This window comes from Aythya fuligula, chromosome 1, assembly GCF_009819795.1.
Source record: "Aythya fuligula isolate bAytFul2 chromosome 1, bAytFul2.pri, whole genome shotgun sequence".
Classification (NCBI taxonomy): domain Eukaryota; kingdom Metazoa; phylum Chordata; class Aves; order Anseriformes; family Anatidae; genus Aythya; species Aythya fuligula.
In genome coordinates, this window is record NC_045559.1 from 17,676,964 (window position 1) to 17,703,059 (window position 26,096).

A 26,096-nucleotide genomic window follows, 5' to 3' on the forward strand; every position below is an offset into this window, starting at 1 on the left:
CTAATTTAGTGTACAGGTAATTTTCTCCTGAAATGGCAAAAACTATGTAATATTTATTCTTATATTCTCATAGTTTTCACACCTGTTTCAGAATGAAATATTGTGCTCTCATTCTGTTACAGGTAGGTGCACAGTAAATAAGTCCCAGCCATGCCTATCTGTAATGAATTGTTTATGTTAGGTGTTGGTTCATGCTTATGAAAACTGACTTTATAGGATAAGAGATAGTTTTATCCTACAGAAATCACTTACGTAATGTAGTAGAAGTTTATAACCATGTTCTTCTATTGTTTTCCACACTTATATATGAGAAATAAACTCCTTAGTTAAGTTGTAAAGGATGGTTTAGTAGGAAAAGGTTGTGGGTTTTTTTTGTTTGTTTGTTTGTTTGTTTGTTTTTCCCTAGCATTTGATAGAGTTTTAGAATAATTTCTACAGAGTTTTGGATTTAATGACATTTTAACCTATGACTAAAAATAGAATATGTCTTTTACAAAAGAGAATGGTGAGGTTTCTACACAGCTTATGACACTGACAGTGATGAGCTGTTTCTGAACTGATCAGTTCAAGATGAGAGGCTGTAATGTGAAAATAAATTCTCTAAACATTAATCCCTTGGTACACTGACTTTCTGGATGAAGAGACAGCTTAGAGATAAAGATGTGCTATTAATATATTACTGAGTTGCAAAAAGATTTAGGAAAAAAGAAAAAAAAAAAAAAAAGCAGATAAGCAGATCTTGATTACATCTTTTTGCCAATTGCTAGATTGCTATCCATCACTACTGAGAAGTAGTGGCAGTCCAGTGAAGTTCATAGTGACTGGAAAAGGAGAAACTTGCATTTTTAAAAAGAGAAAAAAGGAAGACACAGGCAACTACAGGCCAATCAGTCTCACCTCTGTGCCCTGCAAGATTATGCAGCAGATCCTTCTGGTAACTATGCTACAGAACAGGGAAAATAAGGAGGTGATTGGGGAAGTCAATGTGGCTTCACTGGTGGCAAATTTTGCCTGACAAATCTGGTGGCCTTCTATGATGGGGCTACAGCATTGGTGAGTAAAGGAAAAGCAACTGATGTCATCTACCTGGATTTATGCAAAACACTTAACACTGTCCCACACAACATCCTTGTCTCTAAATTGGAGACATACATATGGCAGATGGACCACAGTGGATAACAAAATGGTTGGATGGTCACATTCAAAGAATTGTGGTCAATGGTTTGATGTCCAAGTGGAGACCAGTAATGAGTAGTGTTCCTTGAAGGTCAGTATTAGGACTAGTATTATTTAACATCTTTGTCAGTTACGTGGACAATGGGATTGAGGTGCAGCCTCAACAACGCTTCAGACAACAAGTTGTGTGATGCAGTCCACATGCTGGAGGGAAGGGATGCTGTCCAGAGAGACCTATATAGGCTTGAGAGGCAGGTCTATGTGAACATCATGAAGTTCAACGATGCCAAGTGCAAGACCCTGCACGTGGGCTAGTGCAATCCCAAGCATGAACACAGGTTGGACAATGGGTTCATTGAAAGCAGCCCAGCAGAGAAGGTTTTGGTAGATGAAAACCTTGACATGAGTTGGCAATGTGTGCTTGCAGCCCAGAAAGCCAACAGTATCCTGGGCTGCATAGAAAGAAGTGGGGCCATCAGGTTGAGGAAAGATCTACTCCATCTCCACTCCGCTGTCATGAGACCCCACCTGGAATATCTGTGTCCAGCATAAGAAATACATGGTTAGAGCGAGTCCAGAGGAGGGCCACAAAGGTAATCAAAGGGCTGGAATGCTTCTCATATGAAGACAGACTTAAAGAGTTGGGATTGTTCAGCCTGGAGAAGGGATAGCTCTGAGGAATCCTAATAGAGGCCTTCCAGTACCTAAAGTACAAGAAAGATAGTGAGAGACTCTTTATCAGGGTGTGCAGCAATGGGACAAGGGGTAGTGGTTTTAAACTAAAAAAGCATAGATTTAGATTAGGTATTTGGAAGAAATTCTTTACTGTGAGGGTGGTGAGGCATTGGAACATGTTCTCCAGAGAAGCTGTGGGTGTCCCTTACCTGGAAGTGTTTAAGGCCAGGTTGGATGGCGTAATAGGCAACCTGGTCCAGTGGGAGTTGTACTTTCCCATGACAGGGGTCTTGGAACTAGATGATCCTTAATGTCCTTTCCAACTTGAAGCATTCTATAATTCTATGACTTAAGGAAAAATCCTTTACTTTAGCAAAAAATCTTAAACGTCAGTCAGAGGTTTGCTGTGCGATCCAGTGCAAGTGGGTCACAGTTGACATGCATCCTGAAAAGTGTATGATAAAGTCAAAGTGAAGCTGAATTTTACTGGCAGTTGTATCATACACATAGTTAGAAACTATACTTATTTTTCTATTTATTTCTTTATATATAAAAGAGAAATTACATTGTTTCATTACAATTAATGTCAATTGTTTTTAAATAAAAATAAATAAATCATATGGTATTATTTATTTATTTATTTGTTTGTTTGTTTGTTTGTTTATTTGAGAATTACATACTGGAACATTTAATTGTTGTTATCTACTGATAACAACAGAAGTCCCTGGTGCTTAACACTTGTAAGAAGTCTAGATATTCTCTATATTATTGTTGCTAAGTTTCAAACTTACCACAATTCCTCTCACTGCTTTGGAGATCTCACAGAGACATAAAGAATTCCAGCCTTCACACAATTAAAAAAGTAAAAACAAACTAAAAGCAAAATTTATAATTTTCATGTAATAGTCATTATCCTGGTGGACTTCAAAATTTGTACAGGAATTAAGGTATGGCAGCCTTTAATTACAGAGATGATGAGCTCCACCCTTTGAAATTCTGCTGACTTATTAATATATCTGGCCTTCATAGTTCTTTTGTGACTAGTTAAAAGTACTAATTTCTATTAGATCAAGTGAGAAATTTCTGAACATCATTTCAGACAGAAATGGAAGTGAGATATTGGGTGCTGATGTAATAGAACAAAGATTCTGACAAAAAGACTATGAAAAAAAAAAAAAAAGCCATATTAGGTTCTGCTATAGCCAAGTCTCATTATAGATCTCTCATTCTAAAAGCTAAGCCAAACATATATTCATTGTTCATTTAACTACATTATATCTATTTTGTGATAGGGGTGTATTTTGGTCATAATCAAGTCCCTTTCCCAAAGTTCCTTTCTCAATAACGTTAAGACACTGGAGCACAGAAAAGAGTCTAATTCTTCACAAAACAAGAAAATGGTCTTTCTGATGACAGAAATGCTTAACCATAATTTGGTTTCTAAAACACTGTTTCTTGAATTTTTATCCACCTGGCAGGACTTGAACAAGAGAAGTGGAGGCCATATGACTGCCCATGCAGGCAGACAGCCACTCTGTCTTGAGAAGTGGATTTTCGTTTTCTTCAGCAGAGAAAAGTCTGAAATGAAATGTTTTCTGTTTGAATGTGTTTACAAAAAGGTTATCTTACAAGCTCATATTTTACAATTTACCCATCATTTTACTATATTTTATCAAAAAAAAAAAAAAAAAAAAAAAAAAAACAACATTGAATTCTTCTTCTCCAGCTCTTGAAAAACAAAGTAGATACTAATATCTGGGTTGTGCATGCCAAATAGATGGAGATGCTCTGCAGAAGCATATTATATTTGCTTCTTATATATGCAGAAGCATATTATATTTGCATATTATATTATATCTGGGAGCATATTAGAACTTGCCTATACCTCCAGTGTTTCCATTCTGACTGAATCTGGTGTGCTAACTTTAGGCACTAACTCTTCAGAATTCATGTATCTTGAATGTGACTTGGTACTCCTCATTACTTACAACATTTCAAACAGATTTTTAGATTCTAATCAGTGGTCATCATATAAATCTTAGCATCATCTAGCATAACTATTAAATATTTTACTGACCTTTCTGAAGTTATCAATTTCTGGTGAAAACACACAATCTTTTAGGATGATGTTTGAAGACCTCAAGACCTCTTTGTAGCTAACCTTTTAACTTGTTTGGTTTTGAAAAGTTTCAGACAGTTTTCCCCAAAGGGAACCTCAACAAGAGTGAATCAAAGCCACATATTGACATTACTTCTCATCCCATTTAGGTAGCAGGAAAACAAAATAAAACAAACAAACAAAAAAATAAAATCAGTAAATCTGTTCAAAGTAAGAAGGATCTGTCAAGGCCTTGACCTAGATTGATTACCTCCCAGTTCCACCATTATTCTACTCCACTGCTCCGTAGCATACATGGAATCATTTGGTTATTCCTGACTCAACAGCTCCTGAAGAAGCTGTTTTGAATAGAGTATGGAGGAGCTCATCCAGAGTGCTTTGTTTGTGCTAATAATACATCAATTTTTAACAATTATTAACATTTCAATTTGGAGAAATAGTGCAAGTATTTAGAAAGAGCCCCTGGCTGTCCACCCTTACTATGCAGCATTTTAGTTCAATACAAGTTTTAGTGTGCTCTAGCTAAATTTCTGTAAGTAGAAACTAATCCAGAAGTTTCTCTCTCTGTGGACACCAAATGCTCCTAAAGTGAACATAGGGATTAAACATTCATTGGTCCTTTGATTAGATTTTAGAATTATACATTGTGGGCTCACTCAGTATAAGGCACCAGTGTAAATTCAGGCTGATCTGAAGTAAATTCTCAAACTTCATACTGGTGTAGCTGCAGTGGCTTCAATACCAACTGCTTCAAACTTCAGACTCTTCCTTGCTGTAGAAACAAACTTACAACCATTTAGATTCTTGAAGTCAAAGTCCTATAGAAGTATCATCATGGACCAGAGTATTCAGTTAAATAAATGTTGCTTATAGGAACTGGGAACAGTACACAATAAAGGAGGTGCTCTATGCCCTTCGGCAATTAGTTCTACTCCTTACACTTTGCTCTTCATATGCAGACAGACACATTAGGACTCTTCATCATGCCCACCTTTGTTTCACCTTTACTAGCTATGATAGGAAAATAATTATGCATTTATACTGAACACTTGTATAACCAAATTGTAACAATTCCATCTATTACAGTTAAAAAACATAAAAATAAATTTAAACTAAGAGTGGATAATTATCCACCTTCCAGAGATTTTCTAAATCAAAGTTTATTTCAAAGAAAAAATTTATTAAGACTACCTACCTTCTTTGAATCAATGCAACAGGTAGTATCCAATTATGCTGATTACGATCACAGCTAGTACCATTCAGAAACCTTTCAACCTTTTTTGTGAAAGGTTAAAGTTATTAAAAAGAAAGAAAACTGCATGGATGTGCTAATTTTCTTAGACTAGGAGAACACTGTCTTAGTGTATTGAAGGGATATTTTTTTGTTTTGACTAACTTATCTGCCTGCTTTTAAGAGCAAAAAATATTCTCCGATTTTGTACTTTATTTTTTTTTAGTTCTTCCAGGATAACATTTTGGGTCTGCTACCCCTAAACACATTACAGGTGTGTTTTATTTTGTTTTGTTTTGTTTTTTCCTTTTTTTTTGTTTGTTTGTTTGGTTGGTTTTGGGTTGAGAGGGAGGTTGATGGGAAAGTTTTTAACAGAACCAATGGTAACATTGTCATAAGAATTAACATAAATTAAGAGTCATTAACTTAGTTTGCTAATCCAGTGGGAAATTTCCTGGTTCAAATGGTAAGAAAAGGGTAACATGAGTTTTAATGTGGGAATTATTCTCTCTACATTGTGATTGTTTGCTGTCACATTCAAAAAATCACGAATACGTCAATCTACTAATTGCTAATCAGACCCCATGCTGTTTTAATAAATTCATCTACTAAGGTTGTTCTGTCAATATTTAATTAATGTGTCTTAATATAATGACTGTTCTTGTTAACATCTGTTCATAGCAAATATGGAATTCAGGCATTTTGTAGCACAGCATTATTTTTCCTCACAGGGAAGTGGAGTTTAAACACAGTGTTTTCCTTTCCATGGCAAATATTATTTAAGATATCCAATAGCTTACAGTACTATCCACTCTGAATTTGGAAAGACTTATATAACAGCATTAAAGCTGCAGTGTTTTGGGTACTGGAAGTATGCTTTTGAATTGTTAGCTTAGTTTATCACAAAACATATACTACAAGTTATGTAACAAAACTATATAAAACTAACAAGTTATGCTATGGCAAGTTATATGTCCATTTCTCAAATAAAATGAGAATGCAAGTGATTTTCAGTTTGGATGCGTTGTGATCCCTCAGTTTACATGTTCATAATCCAACTGCCAAAGAAAAGTAAATTTTCTATTGAGTAGAATACATTAATTGACACTGCTAGAATTCAGGTTAACAAAATGTTAGTTTTAATTAAGTTTTACAGAGCTTTCTTCATTGCTTCTCTTTTAAAGTGTAATTATACAATATCTCAGACCTTCATGACCTTCAAGAACTTCATATGTATATTTGCATATTGACCACATAAATTTTCCACTATATGTAAGATCCTTGGGATTTTATTCATTATAATGCAAATTGCCTGGCAAGCCATCAGTAAAGAGCATCAGATGTACTTCATTTAAAGCATATAAATGCAATTAATAGCACTTTATTCACTCAAAAGATAAGTGACTAAAAGAAATCTGAAGAAATGATCATACTATGGTTTCATTAAAAGTTTAACAGCTGGAGAACTTGCTAAATCTAGTACATTTAGCACTTTAGTACTCTGCTTAATAGAAATAGGAGTGTTTCAAAAAGAGTAAATATGTGTATTCACATGTACAGAATGTGTTGTTGTTAAAGTAGATCACCAGATGTTAATGAAGAAGTGACAAGATACATCGATTATCACTTACATATTATGTTCAAACTAAAGAGAATTTATGGGCCCTTTAATTGGACTTGAACCTCTCTTTCCAATCTCAGTTTCTATATGAATCTTTTTATTTTTTATATTGTTGGTCAGAAAAAGGGTAGACATGATGGTCTGTGGAAAACATAGATAAGTGCAAAAAATATATTTGTCATTGTTTCATACAATTTGTTCTGTTATACTTAAAAGAAAATACAATAGAGAAAAATAATGAATTGATCCTTGTTTGTCACATGGCTGGTTCAAAATAGGCTCTGAGGTTAGATCGTATTTTCTCAGCAAAATGCTTGTTCACTGGTATGGCCATGCATTCTCCTGATCACAAAGGATCTCAAATGATAATGAGAAGCAAATTCTAGAAGTGAAGGTGAATAGCATTTTTGATATTTTTGTACAAATAAAAAAGTTTAAAATCTGCTTCAAGATTCTAAAATTTACTCATCCAGAAAACCAATAAGCCCTAAAATTGTCTAAGGGTGGTAGTGAAGAAAGGGATAAATGGAAAAAAAAAAATCCTACTGTCAAATCTGTCATGTCACACCACAGCCTGTAAGATTTATCAGGTTTATGCAATTAATAATTTTTATGATATACAGTTTACAAACTGCTGTGGCAATCTTGAAAATGTGAAGGGCAAGAAAGCCATTTAGGTTCAAAGGCAAGTACTAACTAAATACATAATAGCATCACGTGTCAGAGATGCCTTCTGGGAGACAAAATGTCCTACCTTTTACATTTTGACTGAACAAATTAGGTTAAAAACAAAAGCAGGTAAGTAAGAGATGGTGTGAAGCTATCACAAATACAGAGGAAAAGATTATTTGGTCTTGGAAAGCCCTCACTAGGGAGCTAGACTTATTGTGACAGAAGGGAGCAATTCCCCTCAAAGCTATTTAAGTCATTGGACCAAGTAAAAAGAAACTGTAGTGCTTTATTATTCCTTGAGGCAAGAGTAATTCTGATTTTGTAATAAAAAAGTTAACCCTATACTAGAATACACTTATTTTCTTCAGTAAATTTACGTGGTGCTAAAACTCAGGTTTCTTTGGTTTCTAAGGTTTCTCAGGTTTCTAAGATAAAACATTTCCATTTAGAAAAATAATAATAATAATAATAATAAAAATCAAAAACTGTTGCATCCTGACATGTTTGCAATCAAGCACCTACTTGGGTGTCTCAGGAGGTAGTATTTGTTTTGTGCCTTTTTGTAATTGGGGATCTTGGCTTTATCAACTGTTAACATAACAACAGCTCCTTTAATAAACATTATCCAGTGGAGGTTCAGACAGGATTCAGATATCTAGAGAATGTATTCTTACTACAGATAGCTCAGGTACAATACATCAGACCCAAGATCTACATGGTGAGACACAGATAGTTGTGCAGCTGTTCAGTTTTTTTGTCTGGCAAGTACTTGTCTTAAAGCTGCATAAATAATTTTGAAATCAATTTCTGTTCTTACTGTTATCTTTCCTCATTTTAAATCATGTATGAAAAAAAAAATATCATGCAAAAGTGATATTTGTACTTCCACAATAATAGAAAAAAATACCATAATTTATTTAATAGGCTTTATTACAACATTTTGAAATTAATTTCACTTTTACACTGTATCAGATCTCCAAATGATATGACAGGGTATCTCTTTTTTCCCATCACCAGACAGACAATCTTAGTGCTTAATTAAATGTTCTGAGGATGTCATGGGCTATAAAACCTCAAATAGCCTTAATGGTCATACAGTCTTTTCCTGTGTATAACAGGTTTATCAGTTGTTTTCTGATTGAATAATGTATTGAAACGTTGTAATGACTCAAAAACATTTTTTTTTAATTTTTTATTAAAAAATTGTCAGCAAGAGAGAAAATTTCTCATGTGTTATTCCACTAGTTAGTTGCCATCACTTTTCAAAATAATCAAAATTATCTGTTTTCCACAAATAGGTAAGTGAGCTCATAATCTTTAACTCTATTTTTTTCAGGAGTCCAAGGATAATTCAAAATATTATAGTTGCTCAACATCTTAGTCTGTGTGCTGGGGATCTTATATATTTGAAAGTGTCTGACTGTCATGATCTTTCTAAGAGTCCCAGCAGGTTGCTTAGGACTCCACCCCAGGAGCCTCAGGTATTTTCTGGAGGAAAATATCTCAGGAAATACCTTTATTAGTTTCATTCATTTCAGAATTAGTATTCAGAAATTAATGAAAGTAATGCTACATTGTAAGTATTAAAACTCTTTACTGAACCAATATTCACTGAAGATGTGTTACCTAGTAATTAATTTTTAACCCATTATCATTGCAATATTTTAATCTAAATTTGTGATCTCTTCACCTTAATAAGACATAATTATTTTTCCAAAACCACTGTTGATAAACTCTACTCTATGCTTCTTTAGCTCTTAATAAAAATAATCCCATGTACACTAATCAATTCTTTTCACAAAACCATTGTCTGGATGATCTACTCATGGTTTTTAACTATTGGAAATAACCTCAGTTCTAGAACATTTTCAGGTGTTCAATATAAAAAATTAGAAATATTTGTTACTCCTATGTGTTTTTCTTTAATGTTATTTGACATTTCTATAGTTTTCTTTCTATGATGCGTGGTACCTAAAAATAGTATCAAAACTGATTTGCATTTCAGTCTGTGGTATAATTCTAACATACTGGAAAAGAGTCTGAGCTATCGTAAGGTTTAACTGCCTCAGCATATCAGTGTTTTTTTTATGCATAAGGATTCTAAAACAGGACCTGTCTACAGTATCCAGAATTCTAGAGGTAGAAATTCAGTGAAGTTATGGGAACAATTTGTCTAAGAAAGATATAATTGCTTATATTGGATTTCAGCCAATGCATGCAAGTTAATAGTTTTATGAAATACATCCTGGGAGCTTTAGCAATTTGAAAGGGTTCAGACAATGTAGTGGTTTTTTTGTTTGTTTGTTTGTTTTTGTTTTTTATCTATTTCAGGAAAAAAAATGGTATCTTTCTCTTAGTGTCATCAAGCCCACTGGAGAGACTACAACTGGAGAAAAATTACCCTAATGGCCAACTTCATTTCCTGTGACATCTATTAATTTTCTGAAGCTTTCCTACTCAGGTGTTAAAATGACTCCATGCTTGCTTAGCTCCTCATGAGATTCCAAGAGACTACATTCCCAATTGCATGTTTTGTTGTTGTTGTTGTTGTTGTTGTTTTGTTTTGTTTTAATTTGCTATATATTTAAATAAAAACATACAGAGTAAGCCACGATTAAGATATTTTATTTATGTAAAGAGAACCCTAGTATTTTATTTTCACTATGTAGAACACTGAAATTCATACCTGTTCTTGATATTAATCAGATGTGGATTTTTATTTTATTTTATTTTTTCATTTTCACTGTTAAGACAGTGCAGTGGAAGACAAATTTTGACCTTATAATTTACATTGAAGATGCTTTACTGTAGGGTACCTGAAGGCTGCCTTTGGCTGGAATATTCATTCGCCTCTACATTGCAGGCTCTAAAGCACCAAAAATACATCCAGTGCATGTTCTTGAAAACATTTGTTTTAAGAGCATTTTTTTGTACATCCCTCAGAACACTATGTATGAACCACTTTATAATGGACTTTTCTTATCTCTCCTTAAAAAGCATAATGCCTTGTCTTCATCAGAAAACTTCTCCTCATGTAGGGGAAAGATGAAAATCTCAACAGGTCACATCTTTAAGCCAAAGACTAGTGGTAGGGAAAAGTCAGCACCCGGTCCTGGTTTCTGCTGTAGTACAGTTAATTTTCTTCATAGTGGCTGGTATGGTGCCATGATTTAGGAGAAAAATAATGTTGATAACACTCTGATGTTATAATTGTTGCAGAGCAGTACTCACACAAAGCCAAGAACTTTTCAGTTACTCCTGTTGCTCTGCCAACAAGGAGTCTGGGGGTGCAGCAGGAGCTGGGAGGGGACAGAACCAGGACAGCTGACCCAAACAGGATATCCACAAACAGGATATCCACAAAAGGATATTGAGCAATCCAAAGCACGATTTTTTCCTGCAATACTCCAGCCATTCTTCCCTTTTCTTTCATCTATCATCCATAGACATCTGAATCATATTTTCTTTGAGAGCTTAGGCCACCAGGGATGGAATCATCAGTATAGCAACCAATTTCTGTCTATACAAATGATATTTTTCTACTCTTCCAGAAGATAAATTTCAAAGTGCAGTGTTCTTTCCCCTCAACTTAAAAAAGATGAAAAAGATTCTGCTTATTCTGTTTGGTTCCCTACTATGCCTTTTAGTCTTGACGTCCCTTATTTCCTCCAGAGAAGTTAACAGTAAGAATATTGACAATTTTCAAAGTGCTTTCATTCACCTTTTCTGCTAAAGTTTAGGGGAGTCTATTTTATTTTATTTTATTTATTTATTTATTTATTTATTTATTTATTTATTTATTTATTTATTTTGTGAAGCCTTTCACAAGGATAATCTTGTAGGTATATCATCAGCCACAGGCAACCTCCAAAGTCATTGTAATTATGAATCCTTAAGGACTGTATATAGGTGAAAAGGACAACTGCTCTTCCTGACATCCACTACATTTGACTTTGTATGAGGTGAAATAAATACATAACCTCAATACTTTATTCATTTACATACTGCTACAAGGGAAAAAGCTGTTGGTCACTTTAAAGTGAGTCTTCTGAGACAGCTGTAGTCAATAATGCAAATTGAGGTTTCAACATACTTTTCTTCTGTGACCTGTTCATCTTTTTTTATCACCAAGAGTTATCAAGACTGATTTTTCAAAATGTGTTTTCCTGTGTTTTTTGACAATAATGAAAGCCCGTAAGTCAAAGGAGAGAGAGAAAAAATGCACAGGGAGCATGATTCTTAGGCAACCTAGTATGTTAATGATAGATTTAAACAATCTTAAAAAATTGAGATCTTTGAGTTGATATATGACCTTGCAAAAGAACAACTTATTACAGTTCTCAGTTCTTGCAATGGTAGCTTAAAAAAAAAAAAAAAAAAAAAAAAAAAAAAACAGTCATCAATAACTGTTCTGCAGTTAAGACAAAAGATTTAGCAAAGAGGGCAAGTAACATGGTTTTACAGTCAGAGAAACTGGAAAATATGCAAACTTCTATCAGGAATCCATATTCAGTTGTGAAACAATTAACCTAATAAAAGGTCGCTGAATAACACAATAAAACCATTATATTCATCTAGGGGACTAACCAACTTCTGTGACATTATTTCTGTATTGCATTTGTTAGTCTTACCCTGCATGAAGGATGAAGTACTGCTGTCTTCATTTAAATGGGACACACTTCATTGCAGTATTTGCTTAATTGAGACATCTCCCAGATAAATGATTTAGCTGAAAGGCAAAGTATTCTACTTAATTCTGGACATCACTACAACCAAACCCACCTTTCTTCTCCCATGGAAACTGAAGCAAAATTCCCAAGATTTTCAGTTAGAAATGCTGATACAGTTGATAAAGATTGACTGAAACAAGTATGAGGAATGGGGTATGTTTTTCTGCTTTAAATAAATAAAGATTTTTCTGTCTTTAAGAATCATATCAAAAAATGAAATTGTTTTCCTAAAAGGTAGATGTTGAAACTAATAGATAATGGGACCTTGGAAGAGAACCCAGAATGCTGTTAGGCACCCTGTTAGCTACCTGCGCTACACTTGAAAAATATACATTTTGGGATAAGGTCTAAAACATAACATCAACACTTAACTTAATGTCGCTGCACTGTTGATCACTTACCAGTAAATACAAAGGTCAGAAACACTACTCACTTAGGCATAACTATTACCTTACCACCTTGAGTCACACATCTCTGTCCCTCCAATGCTGATTTCAGTATATGTGCAAGAAGTCTGTTGTTTCAAAGAAGTGAACAATACTCTTCTCTCAAAGTATGCAAAAAGAGTAGTTTTGTTGAAGCTTTGCTACAGTTAATCAAAGGATATGAGTTTCTGAAAATCAAAATGGTTATACAGCTGAAAAGAACGTTAGATTCAAAAATATTGTCCTGGTTTTGGCTGGAATATAATTAATTTTCTTCGTTGTGGCTGGTATGGTGCCATGATTTAGGAGAAAAATAATGTTGATTACACATTGGTGTTTTAATTGTTGCAGCGCAGTGCTTACATTAAGTCAAGGACTTTTCAGCTTCTTGTGCTGCCCTGCCTGCAAGGAGGCTGGGGGTGCAGCAGGAGCTGGGAGGGGACAGAGCCAGGACAGCTGGCCCAAACTGACAACAGGGATATTCCATACTGTATGACATCATGCTCAACTATAAAAACATGGGAGTTGACTGGGGGTCTGCCATAGCTCAGAGGCTGGTGATTGGCAATTGCATTGTGCATTGCTTGCTTTGTTTATTCTTGTTGTTTTTGTTATTACTTTTTTTTTTCTTTCTTTCTTCTTCTTTCTTTCTTTTTGAATTGTCCTTATCTGAACTTACAAGTTTACCTTTTTTGATTCTCTTCCCCATCCCACTTTGTGGGGAGTGAGCAAATGTATGTGCAGTGCTTTCCTGCCTGCTGGGTTAAACCACAATAAATACATACTATTAATATTTTTTTATATAGTTTCCATTAGAGAAGAAGTGTGAAGACTCTGTAACAGGAGAATGCAGGATGCTGTGCCATCACCATGCTCTTGTTTGTGCTTTTGCTAGCTCACTAAATTTGATGACTTTTCCTACTGAGTGATACTACTTTGAAAAAAAGGAAAGGAAAGTGTCCTCAGATAAGTGGATAATATAAGCTAGTGGTTAATTTTTCAATATCATGGAATTTGTCTTCCTCAAACTGAGATGAACTTATATCTGTTATCTGTGGTTAATGGTTTGACCATAATCATTTAAGCACATAAACTATATTTTTTTCAGTAGATGTATTTAATAATAATATACTTCTATTTTTTGTCTTTGAGGATTGTGTGGAAGTAGAAAGTACCATGGAAGGGCAGTTGCAAACTGAAACCCTTGGAGAACTTAGATTTTTATTTTTATTTTTTCAAATCATAGATTTTCTTTATATTTACAGCTTGTTTCAACTTATTATTTACAGCTCGTTTTAACTTATTTCAGTTAAACATGGAACAATTACAATGTTTTCATTTACTACAATATAATTGATCCAAATACCTCCTAGAGCAATTGAAAGAACATTCTGTCTCAGGACAGACATTTATTTGGTATGATAAGTTCTCAACAAGTATGATCCTAAAATATTCAAATATTACAGTCAGGCACCCATACAGAGATCAAATCCCAGTTTTCTGCACTTTATTGTGCACTAATGAAACAATAATCTTATTGCTTTTCTCCCTGTCTCAACTGTCATACTTTCTGAGTAGCTGAACATTTATTTGTTGTGATTAGGTTATTTACTTATTGGGAGACAAAATGCTTGACAGCAGCAGTGCATTCTGTTCTAGTCTAAATTTATTTCAAATATGTGTGCTTTTGAGGAGAGATATTGGATAGCAATGCCAAATCAGAGCTCATAATTGATACAGACAGAACTCATTAAAGAAAATCTGAAACAGCCTTATCCCAGGCTATTTTGTAGGTACAATTCAACTCTGACTCACACCACTTTTGTACGTTAAAGCAATACTGATTAAACTTATATCCCTGTTGAAGGGAACTATATAAAACTGGTTTATTTAATAGAGTCAATCCCTATACTTTCCCTGCATAGCACTTCTTGATCAATTAATATCTAGTAAGATTTTGTTGACTCACTGAAGCTAGGAAATCTGTCTCTGTGTTGCTATGTTTTTATTGAAAGACAGATACCAAAGTAGAAAGTAGTTGAAATTCATCATATATACTTTTGATTTCTGCACCTTTTTTTTTTTTTCCCACGTAAACCATACTGCAGGAAGGATGTTCACAGAATAGATTGGAAAGACCCATAAGATCACCAAGTCCAATCATCACCTAAAACTAGTCCTGACATGATGCAGAGTTGTCACAAGCATGTCATGCACATGGACTATAATATATACTACTTCTGAGAAGCACTTAAAAGGTCTTTAATGGCTTAGACACAGCATGCCAGCCTCAGAGCACATAATCTATACTGAAACATGGCCCAGCAGAGGAGGTTCCCAATTCCCACTTCAACACGCCTTCTTTTAAGCAGTAGTCACATCAAAACATGGATATCAGAAGATACAGTTCTCAAATATCATCCTGATACTGTGTCACACTGGAATAAAATGTACATTTGTCACACATGAATCTTGGATTCTCTTTGTTTACTGGACTTCTTTCTTTGCCACAAGTGTTTTAAGTTTCCTAAAAAAGTAAAAATGCAAAATATCAGTATGTTAATACTTAGACCAGTTAAGGACTTAAGTACCTAATCACAGAATCACAGAATGGCCAAGGTTGGAAGGGACCTCTGAAGATCATGTAGTCCAAACTCCGTGCCAAGCAGGATCACCTAGAGAACCTTGCATAGGATGGCATCCAGCTGGATTTTGAATATCTCCAGAGAAGGAGACTCCACAAGCTCCCTGGGCAACCTGTTCCAGTGCTCCGTCACCCTCACAGTAAAGAAGTGCCCCCTCAAATTCAGTTGGAACTTCCTGTGCTTCAGTTTGTGTCCGTTGCCTCTCGTCCTCTCACTGGGCACAACTGAAAAGAGACCAGCTCTATCCTCTCGACACCCTCCCTCCAGATATTTATACACATTGATGAGGTTTCCCCTCAGTCTTCTCTTTTTCCAGGCTAAACAGGCCCACCTCTCTCAGCCTGTCCTTGTACAGCAGATGCTCTCGTACTCTAATCATCTACTAAGATGATTAGTAGACTTTCTCTGGACTTGTTCCAGTAGCTCCATGTCCCTCTTGTATTAGGGAGCCCAGAACTGGACACAGTACTCCAGGTATGGCCTCACTAGGGCTGAGTAGAGGCGGAAGATCACCGCCCTTGACCTGCTGGCATCACTCTTCCTAATGCACCCCAGCATACTGTTGGCCTTCTCAGCCACAAGAGCACATTGCTGACTCATGATCAGCCTGCTGTCCTCCAAGACTCTCATGTCTCTCTGCAGAGCTGCTCTCCAGCAGATCACCCCCAGCCTGTGGTGGTGCTTGGGGTTATTCCTCCCTAGGTGAAGGACCCCACACTTGCCCTTGCTGAACTTCATGAGGTTCCTCTCTTCCAACCCTGCAGCCTGTCAAGGTTCCTCTGAACGAGGCACAGCCCACTGAGGTATCAGCCACTCCTCCAAGCTTTGTGTCATAAGCAAACTTGCTGAGGGTGCACTCCATTCCATTGTCGAGGTCATTGATGAAGAAGCTGAACAACACTGGACCCAATACTGACCCCTGGGGGACACCTCCAGCTGCAGGCTTCCAACTAGATTCCACACCACCAAGCACAACCCTCTGAGCTCTGTCATCCAGTCAACTGCCAATCCACCTCACTGTCCATGCATCTAGGCCAGAATTCCTGAGCTTGTTTATGAGAATATTATGGTAGACAGTGTTAAAAGCCTTGCTGAAGTCAAAGTAGATCACATCCACCACTCTCCCCTCTTCTACCCAGCTAGGCATTTCATCATAGAAGGCTATCACATTGATTATGGTGAATCAGCATGGTGAATCAGCATGGTGAATCCATGCTGACTATTCCTGATCATCTGCTTCACCTCCACATGCTTGGAGATGACTTCAGGATGAGCTGTTCCATCACCTTTCCAGGGATGGAGGTGAGGCTGACTGACTGGGTCCTCCTTCTTACCCTTTTGAAGACTGGAATGACACTGGCTTTCTTCCAGTTCTCCTCTCCTATTCTCCACAACCTTTCAAAGATGATGGAGAGTGGCCTAGCAATAACATCAGCCAACTCCCTCAGCACCCGTGGGTGCATTCCATTGGGGCCCATGGATTTGAGGATGTCAAGTTTGCTTAAATGATCTCTGACCTGATCCTCTTTGACCAAGGGAAAGTATTCCTTTCTCTGGACTTCCTCTCTTGTCTCCAGGGTCTGAAATTCCTGAAGGCTGATCTTAGGAGTAAAGACTGAAGCAAAAAAGGCATTCAGCAACTCTGCCTTCTCCATATCCTTTGGCACCAGAGTACCCACCCCATTCAGCAGGGCGACATTCTCCCCAGTCTTCCTTTTGCTACTGATGTATTTGAAGAAGTCCTTATTGTTGCCCTTGACATTCCTTGCCAGATCTAATTACAAGTGGGCCTTTGCCTTCCATGTCTCATCCCTGCATACTCTGACAGCATCCCTATGTTCCTTCCAAGTGGCCTGTCCCTTTTTCTACTTGCTGCAAACTTCCTTCTTCTGTTAGGGGCTCCCTGCTCAACCATGCAGGTCTCCTACTCCATTTGCTTGCCTTTTCACTCATAGGGATGCACTGAACTGAGCCACCCAACTATATAATTATTTCCCAGTTGTATTTGGATCACTTGCTAGCAACCCACATGGTTAGTAGATTTCCTTTTTTAAAAAAATATGATAATGATAATGTTATCATTATATGATAATTTTTTATCAATATTTATCATTATATGATAATGATAATAACAACATATGATATTATATATATATGATAATGATAATAACAACATCGTCCAGTTTACTAAAACCCTACTTTTGAGCATGTCCAGTTCTGCCCTGACTAAACAGCTTAGAAAACCCCTCAGCTTAGTCAGAATTTAGAAACTAAGGATGTCAAAGTGTCAGGGCATTGCACAGGCTAGCTGCTCTGTTAGGACAGGGAGCCAGTAGCCAAGGCAGACACAGCCACCAGCAATCCAGGCCAGGCTGGTCCCAGGCTCAAGCCCAGGCGTGGCTGCAATGCAACTGGAGCTAAAGGTTAGCAAACCTACACTCAATCTCAAGCAGGGACTGATGGTCCCAGGCTGAACTGAGATGAGGCTCCTGAGCCTGTTTGTGGGTATGGGCTGTCCCTGTTCAGAACCATTAAAGGCCATTATTGCCCTTGGGAACCTGATACAAGTTCCCCTTGAGACAACGAAGGACAATCGCTGACAGAATTTGCCTCGCTGCATGAACTGCATCCATCCTTCAAGTCCAGCATTTTGTAGAACAGCTCCCCACTCTGCATTTTCACTTCTTTTGGAAGCATCTTATTCTCACACTGATTTCAACAAACAGGCTAGACAGCAGGAGACTGACCCCAAAAAGTAAGGTACATATCAGAAAGGTACATATCATGTATATATCTCAATTTCCACATGGTTTACATAACTGTCATCAAAGCATGAAAAAGTCATGAAAAAGGAAGCAGTGTTTTGGATTAATGTTTTCAGAATGTTTGTTTGTTTTTATATCCACTTCTATTTTATTTATTGATTTTGCAGTGAATTTATTCTTTTACAATGGTTTTGACTTTTTTTTCCACATTATCTTTTTTCTATGAATATTTTTAATATGTGCCCTTCTCAAGACCTGCTGCAATCACATATACATCAGAATCTTCTAGTACAGCCATGGAGGTCACATCATGTGTTGTATTACACAGTCCTTACTTTTGCTTGATTTTGTGACACTGTGACACTAGTAGGAAGTGATAACAGGATTCTCTCACCTTATTTCATGAAAAAATGAAATGAGAAAGAAATGAGGTACCTTCTACTGATGTGTTTTGCTGTTGTTGTTGTTGTTATTGTTTGTTTCTTTCAGTTCAAAGAAAATTGTGGCAGGGAAAGGATATGTTTTAGATGTGTTTTCATCCTCTGGGTATATTTCTTTCTTTTTATGATCTACCTTCCTGTGTTTTGTTGTTGTTGTTGTTGTTTGTTTGTTTGTTTGTTTGTTTTTTTCTATATCTATTTCTTTTATAAACTTGATGCATTTTTTTCTTGCAAAGTTATGTTTTGTTTTGTTTTCTTTTTGTTTTTGTTTTTGTTTTTGTTTTTCCTTGCATAATTGGAATTAATATAAAATAATGTAAAGAATAAATGAGATTGTGATTTTAGGTAATTTCATCACTTTTTAGACATTCCAATATTTAAATAATCACTCCCTTACTAAACTCAGCTGGGTCATCTGCACTAACTGTAAATACCTTTCCCTTAATTCATATATCATTCTTCAAAGCACATTTCTCAGATTGTTTATGGTGGTATGTATCTTTTGAAGCCAGTGGAGCCAGCCATTAAAGCACAGAGCCCATGGTGTGACATATTCTGTGGAATTACTGCCTTAAGAGTCAAGAAGTATTTTCCCAACTATGATGGCATTGCTGGGTGACTCTGAGCTACACTGGGTTTATGTCCTGAGGTTTCAGGAGCAGGGTGGTTGTAGACTTGCCCTGTCAGAAGAGAGCAGGGTCTGCCGCTTCACTAGACAGTCAGACCCAGGTGGCTCCAAAACAGACCAGTTGCTGGCCAAAGCTAGGTCCATCAGTGAACCTGGTGGAGCCTCTGATAACATATTTCAGAAAGGGTGATAAAAGGCTGCACAGCAGCTCTGAGAGAGACGAATTAAAAAATGTGAAAGAAACAACCATGCAGATACCAAGATCAGTGAAGAAGGAGGAGGAGGAGGTGCTCCAGGTGCTGGAGCAGAGATTCCCCTGCAGCCCAAGGAGAAGATCATGGTGATGCAAATTTTATAATTCAAATATGAGCTACTCCTGATAGGCTGTTTACCATTTAGTTATCACATATTGAAGTGTGGGGTAGTTATTCGTCTTTATCAAAACGCTATGTACAGTAAAGTTGTAGTTTTTTGTCAGAAGATTGACAAGTTCTTCAATTTTTTTTAATTCTCATGCCTTGAATAGAGAATGTCTAAGTCCCTCATCCTAGTCTTACATTTTACTCCTTTTCTCATTCACATTGTAATGAAAGATTGCTATCCTGTGTCTGAAAGGATCTTGAATCAATTTTCCCAACCTAAAGGGCCTAAGCTGCCCTTTCTAATAAACTTCAAGCATGTCTCCCTTCTTACCAAGCTATTTGCCAATTTGTCAGTTTTCCAGTTTACCGATTAGTTTATTTGTGAGGTTTTGTTTCTTAATTTGTACATTTGTCAATTTGTTAATTGCTTGCCACTTTCACAACATTTACCCAGATGCATACATGTCTTCATTTTATTGATTGTAATGGAAAAAAATGTAGATGCTCTCTTCAACCCAATACCTCAGGGTTCTGTTTTGGAGGGCAGAATGCTGACCTGTAATATTTTTAAAAACCCACGCTTTATGAATTTGTAAATATTTTAGCCAATAAATTTTAATATTTACTGTGCATAAAGTTACTCCAAATACCTCACACAATGATTTATCAAATCTATGTAGCCTATATATTTGTATTCCATAATATACATGTACTTCAGCCAAGGCATCATATGCTTCCCTCAAAAATGAACTGAACCCATGAATTTACATAAGTTTTGCTCTAGGACAGAACACCAAGTTGTTATGAAATCATTTTTTTTTTGTGATATAACCACTTTGGCCTTTAGAGGCAGCAACAACAGGGTAAATATTCAAAACAAAAGGAGAAAGTATAACAAGGAAGCAGAATTGTTCCCTGATAACATATATGCTACAGATGCCAAAGTTCAGTTTTCTTTATAAGGATCAAAATTCACATCACCCAACTCCTAAAAATGTTATCTTGAGTTGCTCCGTTACTGTGGCATTATCAAGCTAGTCTGCTGAAGGCAGTTTCTTTGCAGAAAACAATTTAAGATTTATTGCACTTGAAAAACAGAGTTTTACTCTATACCACACTAGTTACAGCCTTTGCTGTGGAAAGACCTGGGCTCTGATCCCTGCTCCAAGTGCTTGTTGTTCTTTTTAAAAAAAAAAAAAAAATCCAATAATGTTTAAGTACTGTTGTGACATGTGCTTTTAGTTTCTTCTTGCTATTACTCCTTCTTTCATGTACTGTCAGTTTATCTGAACACAGCTGTTACTAGAACTGTCTTGGCTGAAAAACTGTTTTTCATCTCATTCTCAACATGCTGGTCAATTTGATGACTTAAAATATCCAGACTGAAAATCAAGATGGTTAACTTTATCCTACTTTAATTTGCACCTCATGATGTCATGGGATATAACACAGACATCACTGAGTTAGTTGTTGCAGAAACACCGAAAATCAGACCTTGAAATTCCTCCAGATACTGGCTTGTAAGGATATCATAATGGCACGAAAATGAGAGAATTAAGTAACTGCATAAGGGAGAGCTTGATCTACTTTACTCATTATTTATGAGTGACTCATGGTCTACTAATTACATCTGTATTTATCACCAGTTACAAAATTTCTGAAAAATTAATTTTGTACACTGAAAGTAGCCAGAATGACTGTGATTAAGTTTGAACAGTTAATCTAAGAGAAATTGCAGAACCTAGCCTACAGTCTTCTATTGTCTTCCAATGAATATTAATTATACTATTATAAGATTTCTTAATTTTATCTTTTAATACACATATTTTCTTCATTGGATTTTAGCACTTGTGTCTAGTTTTGTCCATTTTAAACCACAATAGCACACAAAAAAATGATGCATTTTTATAATTTGCATCTTACAAATATATATGTTTTTTTATTTTTATTTTTTAATTTGGCTTGCACAAATTCTTAGTTATCTGAGCAATTGCTATATTACCCACATATTTCAGGAAATACAGAATGCCAACATACTGACAAGCCATGTGTGTGAGGACATTTCTGGTATAAAAATCCAGTAGTTTATATGCCATATATTTATTATTATTATTATTATTTATTTTTTTAAATGTGGAAACCTTAACAAATAAATTACATTAAAGAATTTCATTTATATTTTAATTACACGTCTAAATCAATAATTTGCCACTCAGACTGCTTCTTTCACTAATAATTTGCTATATATATCGATTGTACACCATTTTTGGAGCACTGTTTTTTTAATTTGTCAATGTGACAAAATAAATAGATTATGGATTTTAATATGTATTTATTAATCTATGAATATGCGTTATCGGACAATATCATCTATATATCAGCTTGAAATCCTGTTCTCCTAACTAGAAAATGATAGTGCAATTAAGAATATTTTCTCTAAAAAGAAATTGTCAGGAATTTATTCAGAGCAGAAAGAACTCAGTGAGAGTGTTGCAGCCTGCTATGCCAATATGCCATCAACTGGCAGGATTTCACACAACTGTGGAGGGAAATGCCTGGATTAATTCTGTGTAAATTTTAGGTACCTACCTTGGGCTCCTAGCATTAGGCTTGTAATTGTTCTTCAATAGCATTTGAATAGTGACTTCAGAAAGTGAGTCAGTCCTAGGGCATTAAAATCAGATGTGATCATGTGGGTGAGGCACAGAGACAAGTCTTGATAGAAGTAGTCAGGTTTGAGTCCAGAATCTAGCAAGCCTCTGCAAAGCTATCTGAAAAGCTATCTCTTCTCTGGAGACCAAAGCTTGGAAAAGATTTCTATGGAGTCCACATTTGCAAATAGATAATAAAAACACTGGTAGAAAGTCCTAAAAAAGTTGTCCTTGTGGCACATCAGTTAAGTGCACCACAGTTCAGTTCTCTCTTGTGAAATCAATCAAACAGGTGTCTTCCTACCATGTGAAAAGGGGTTCCGTTTATGGAAACAAGGGAGTAATTATTGATTGTGAATACACTGGGCCTTTCTTAATCACTAATTAATTGGTTTTCAGTAATACATATGCATGTCGAATTTGAACAAAATGATTTTATTTTTTTTAATTCTGCACCAATTCTCTGGGGAAAAAAATAAAAATCTAGTACTGCTACCATAATTGTAGAAATTTTATAGTGAATTACTTTTGTAGATAATTGATTTTCTATTCTACAATATATTGGACATCTTTAGAGAAGCACTGTTCTATATATTAATCCATCAGATCATTTCTATTGTCTGTTTATATTTCACTTAGCGTCTCTGCTCAGCTGCCTGATGTTTATTGTATGTGCAGTTTACTATTTATCTTTTTAACTTTATATTTTCTATTTCATTTCCAATAATCACAAGTGAGAAAAATAAAACAATGCTAGCAGGAAGTGAGATGAAACCTGGAAGGAGACAATTCATTCAGATATTTGATAATCATACTTTACAAAGGTGCAGACAGCTGTCTAAACTGTCAATCTGCAGTCAAGTGAAAATACTCCAGTTCCTCAGAAAAGGCATCACAAAGCTGGACAAAGAGACAAGGGAAACTATTCTCATAATCCCCTTTAGCTTTAAAATAGAGATATATTGTAGATATATTGTTCAAAAAGAACACATTTACGTGAGCATCTGTATTAGGCATATCTGGAAGAGTCTCAGTGGCAGTGGGCTGCAGGGTGTGGAATTAGCCAGGAACTGCTCTGTGCTTGTTATGGGTGGTTCCAGACAGCTCAAGACCAACCACAACAACCTCTTGTCTGCCAAACCTGCTGACAGTCTGAGGTGCACACAGTACTTCTGTTCAAACATATTCACAGTAGCTCAGAGGAGAAACAAAACAGAGAAGGCATGTAAGAGTAATGGAGGAGATGGATGGAAAGAGACATCATTGAGGTTGTGGTTGGAGACACACTGTTCAAAGGGGGCACTTCGTGTCACAGGTGAGGTCCCTGAGGAGCCATGGTCTGTGGGTGATCTATGCTGGGGTGCAGACATAGCTGAGGGACTGTGGCTATGGACAGCCCTCTCCAGGGCAGGGATGGCCCTGAGGGTTTTCCTCCGTGGGTGGTGAATGCCAGAGCAGGGCTTCTGCCAAAGAACTGCAGCCTGCAGGTGACTCATGGCAGGGCAGAGACACCCCTGAGTGGCTGTAGCCATGCACGACCTGTGTTGGAGCACAGAAGAAGACAGGAAGCATATACAAAAAATAGGACTGATATGTCATTTAGGTGACATCTAAGGTGACATTCAAATTCTGAAAGCCCCCAGTGAGCTGCAGTCTCGGTGTGGAGAAAACAAAAATGCAAAGGGCCTTTATTTATTTTCCTGCTTTTCTGAGATGTATCTTATGCTGTAGACTTGGGCCTAGCGAACCTTAAAAGTCATTTATGGCAACAAGCAGGGAAGTTGCAGGGAGTTTTTCTTTGTTGAGAAGTGCTAGATAATGTTAGGTAATACTGACACTAACAAACTAGTTTGTTTGTTTTTTTTTTAAAAAAAAAAAAAAAGGTTCAAAGGAATTACTTGGTTTTGCCGAAAGCCATATACATACATATGTACACAAATGCACACATGTAACTGCAGTTAAAATATTCTATCGAGTCAGGATGTTACCAAACTGTGGTAAGTTTGTCCATGATAAAAGCATACAAAGACCACTAATGAATGTTTATTTGTATGTCAAAAAAATTATGTGGTAAGTTAGCAAACTGAGTAATGTATTACAATGTAATTATTTTTAAAAGAAGTTATTCAAATTTAGATATTAGAACCTGGACAGTTATTACAGCTCTTGGCTACTGCTTGGTTGGTAATATGCAATTTTACTCCATTTTGCTAATTGCCATACTGTCCAGAGTCAGAAAACCTGAGTGACAATTCTCACAGACTATCTGTAGCTAAGGAAATGAAAGATTTATGTTGATGGGAGGGGTAGACATTGGTAGGAAAAACAAACAAATAAAAAAGAGTCACTCAAAAATCAACAAAAGCCATAACTCTAAATGTCTTGACAATGTAGTGTAACTTGAAGTTAAGACTGTCTGAGAGCCAGAAGATAAAATGTCCTCTACTGATGTCCCCACGGAATTTATGTACCTGTGCTGTGGACTCTGGCTCTTGAGACACTGTGAGCATGGGCTTCATTCTATCTCAGAGAACTGATTCCTTTACATTCCTTGTGATATTGGGTTATGTTTTCAGGTTATTAACAAATTTAAAACCAAAATACAGGCAATTCTGTTACCTGTGCTCTCCATCAGTGATTAAAGAAGAAACTGTTTTCTTTTCACTGGAGTTTTTTCTTCCAGGATCTGTTTTGGAAATCAGACAAAGAGGCTTTATTTACTTAGTCTAGTCTTAAATCTATCTGCTTCTTCCCTAAAGAGTTTAAGCTCATGATTATCTTAGGATTAATATTGACATATGCTCTATGATCTATGAGTTTATCATTTAGAAATATGTCTGGATTAAAAGTAGGAATTGATAATATATGAAACAGCCTTTAGCTTCCATTGCTTCTCTATTGCTTAGCTAATTAAATACTCAATAAGATAAGGACTTCTGTGCTCATTGGACCAGCTTGCCATCTGGATGTTCATAGGGCCTGGATGTTCATCTGCCTGCTTTATGCTTCTGTTGAATAAGTTAATACATATTTCTTGCCCATTTGGTTTTTCTGAAGACTTCCATATCTTTTTCTTAGTCTTCCATAAAATTTGAGTCAGAAATCATTTCTCATGAAACATTTTATAAGAATATCCATCTTCAAAGAAGCTCTTACAAGGATAAAAAGCTTTCAATAATAAAAAGCAAATACTACAAATACTGAAAAGCTAAAAGAACAAAACACATGAAATATAATCTATCAAGTATTGCAAGGATTTTGGGGTGGGCTTGAAGCCTGGTGTTTACACATGGTCATGGCAGAATTTGTGGTAATAAATTATAACTAGATAATTCTTACTAGGAGAACAGTTTATTGTTAGTGAATTGTTAGTACTCACTGAGACAGAAATCAAAAACTGCACCTCATTGTTCCATTTGTGTTATCTTGAGATCTGGAGTTAGCAATGTAGTTAAGATCAGTTTTAAACCTTTAACAAACAAACAAACAAACAAACAAACAAAAAAGAGTACATCTGCAAATGCAGTGCCAGGAAACCCATGGGAGGTGTTGATAATGCCATGCGTAAACTCATTTTTGCAGACAGTGTCAAATATTTAGCCGAAATTTGACCCATACTATGTGTTTAAAGGAAAAGTGATAGGGAAAAAAAAAAAAAAAAAAAAAAAAAAACTGAAGTACTATGGTTAGTTTCCCTTTAGAAATCACAATGCTACAGGGAAAGTAAAGTAGGAAAGCCAATACTTTTTGATTAGAAATAAAATGGATAGGGTCATGTAATGAAAGCTAAGGCTTGTGTTTATTTAGACTAGTGCCAGTTGGTTAAATGCAGGGTGTCTTTTTAATAGATTACACACTGCCTTTAGCTAATTTGAATTATATTAAGGCAAACAGCTCTTTACTGGGACATATAAGCAATAAAGTCATCAAGAACTCCACAGTGGCAATAACTTCCA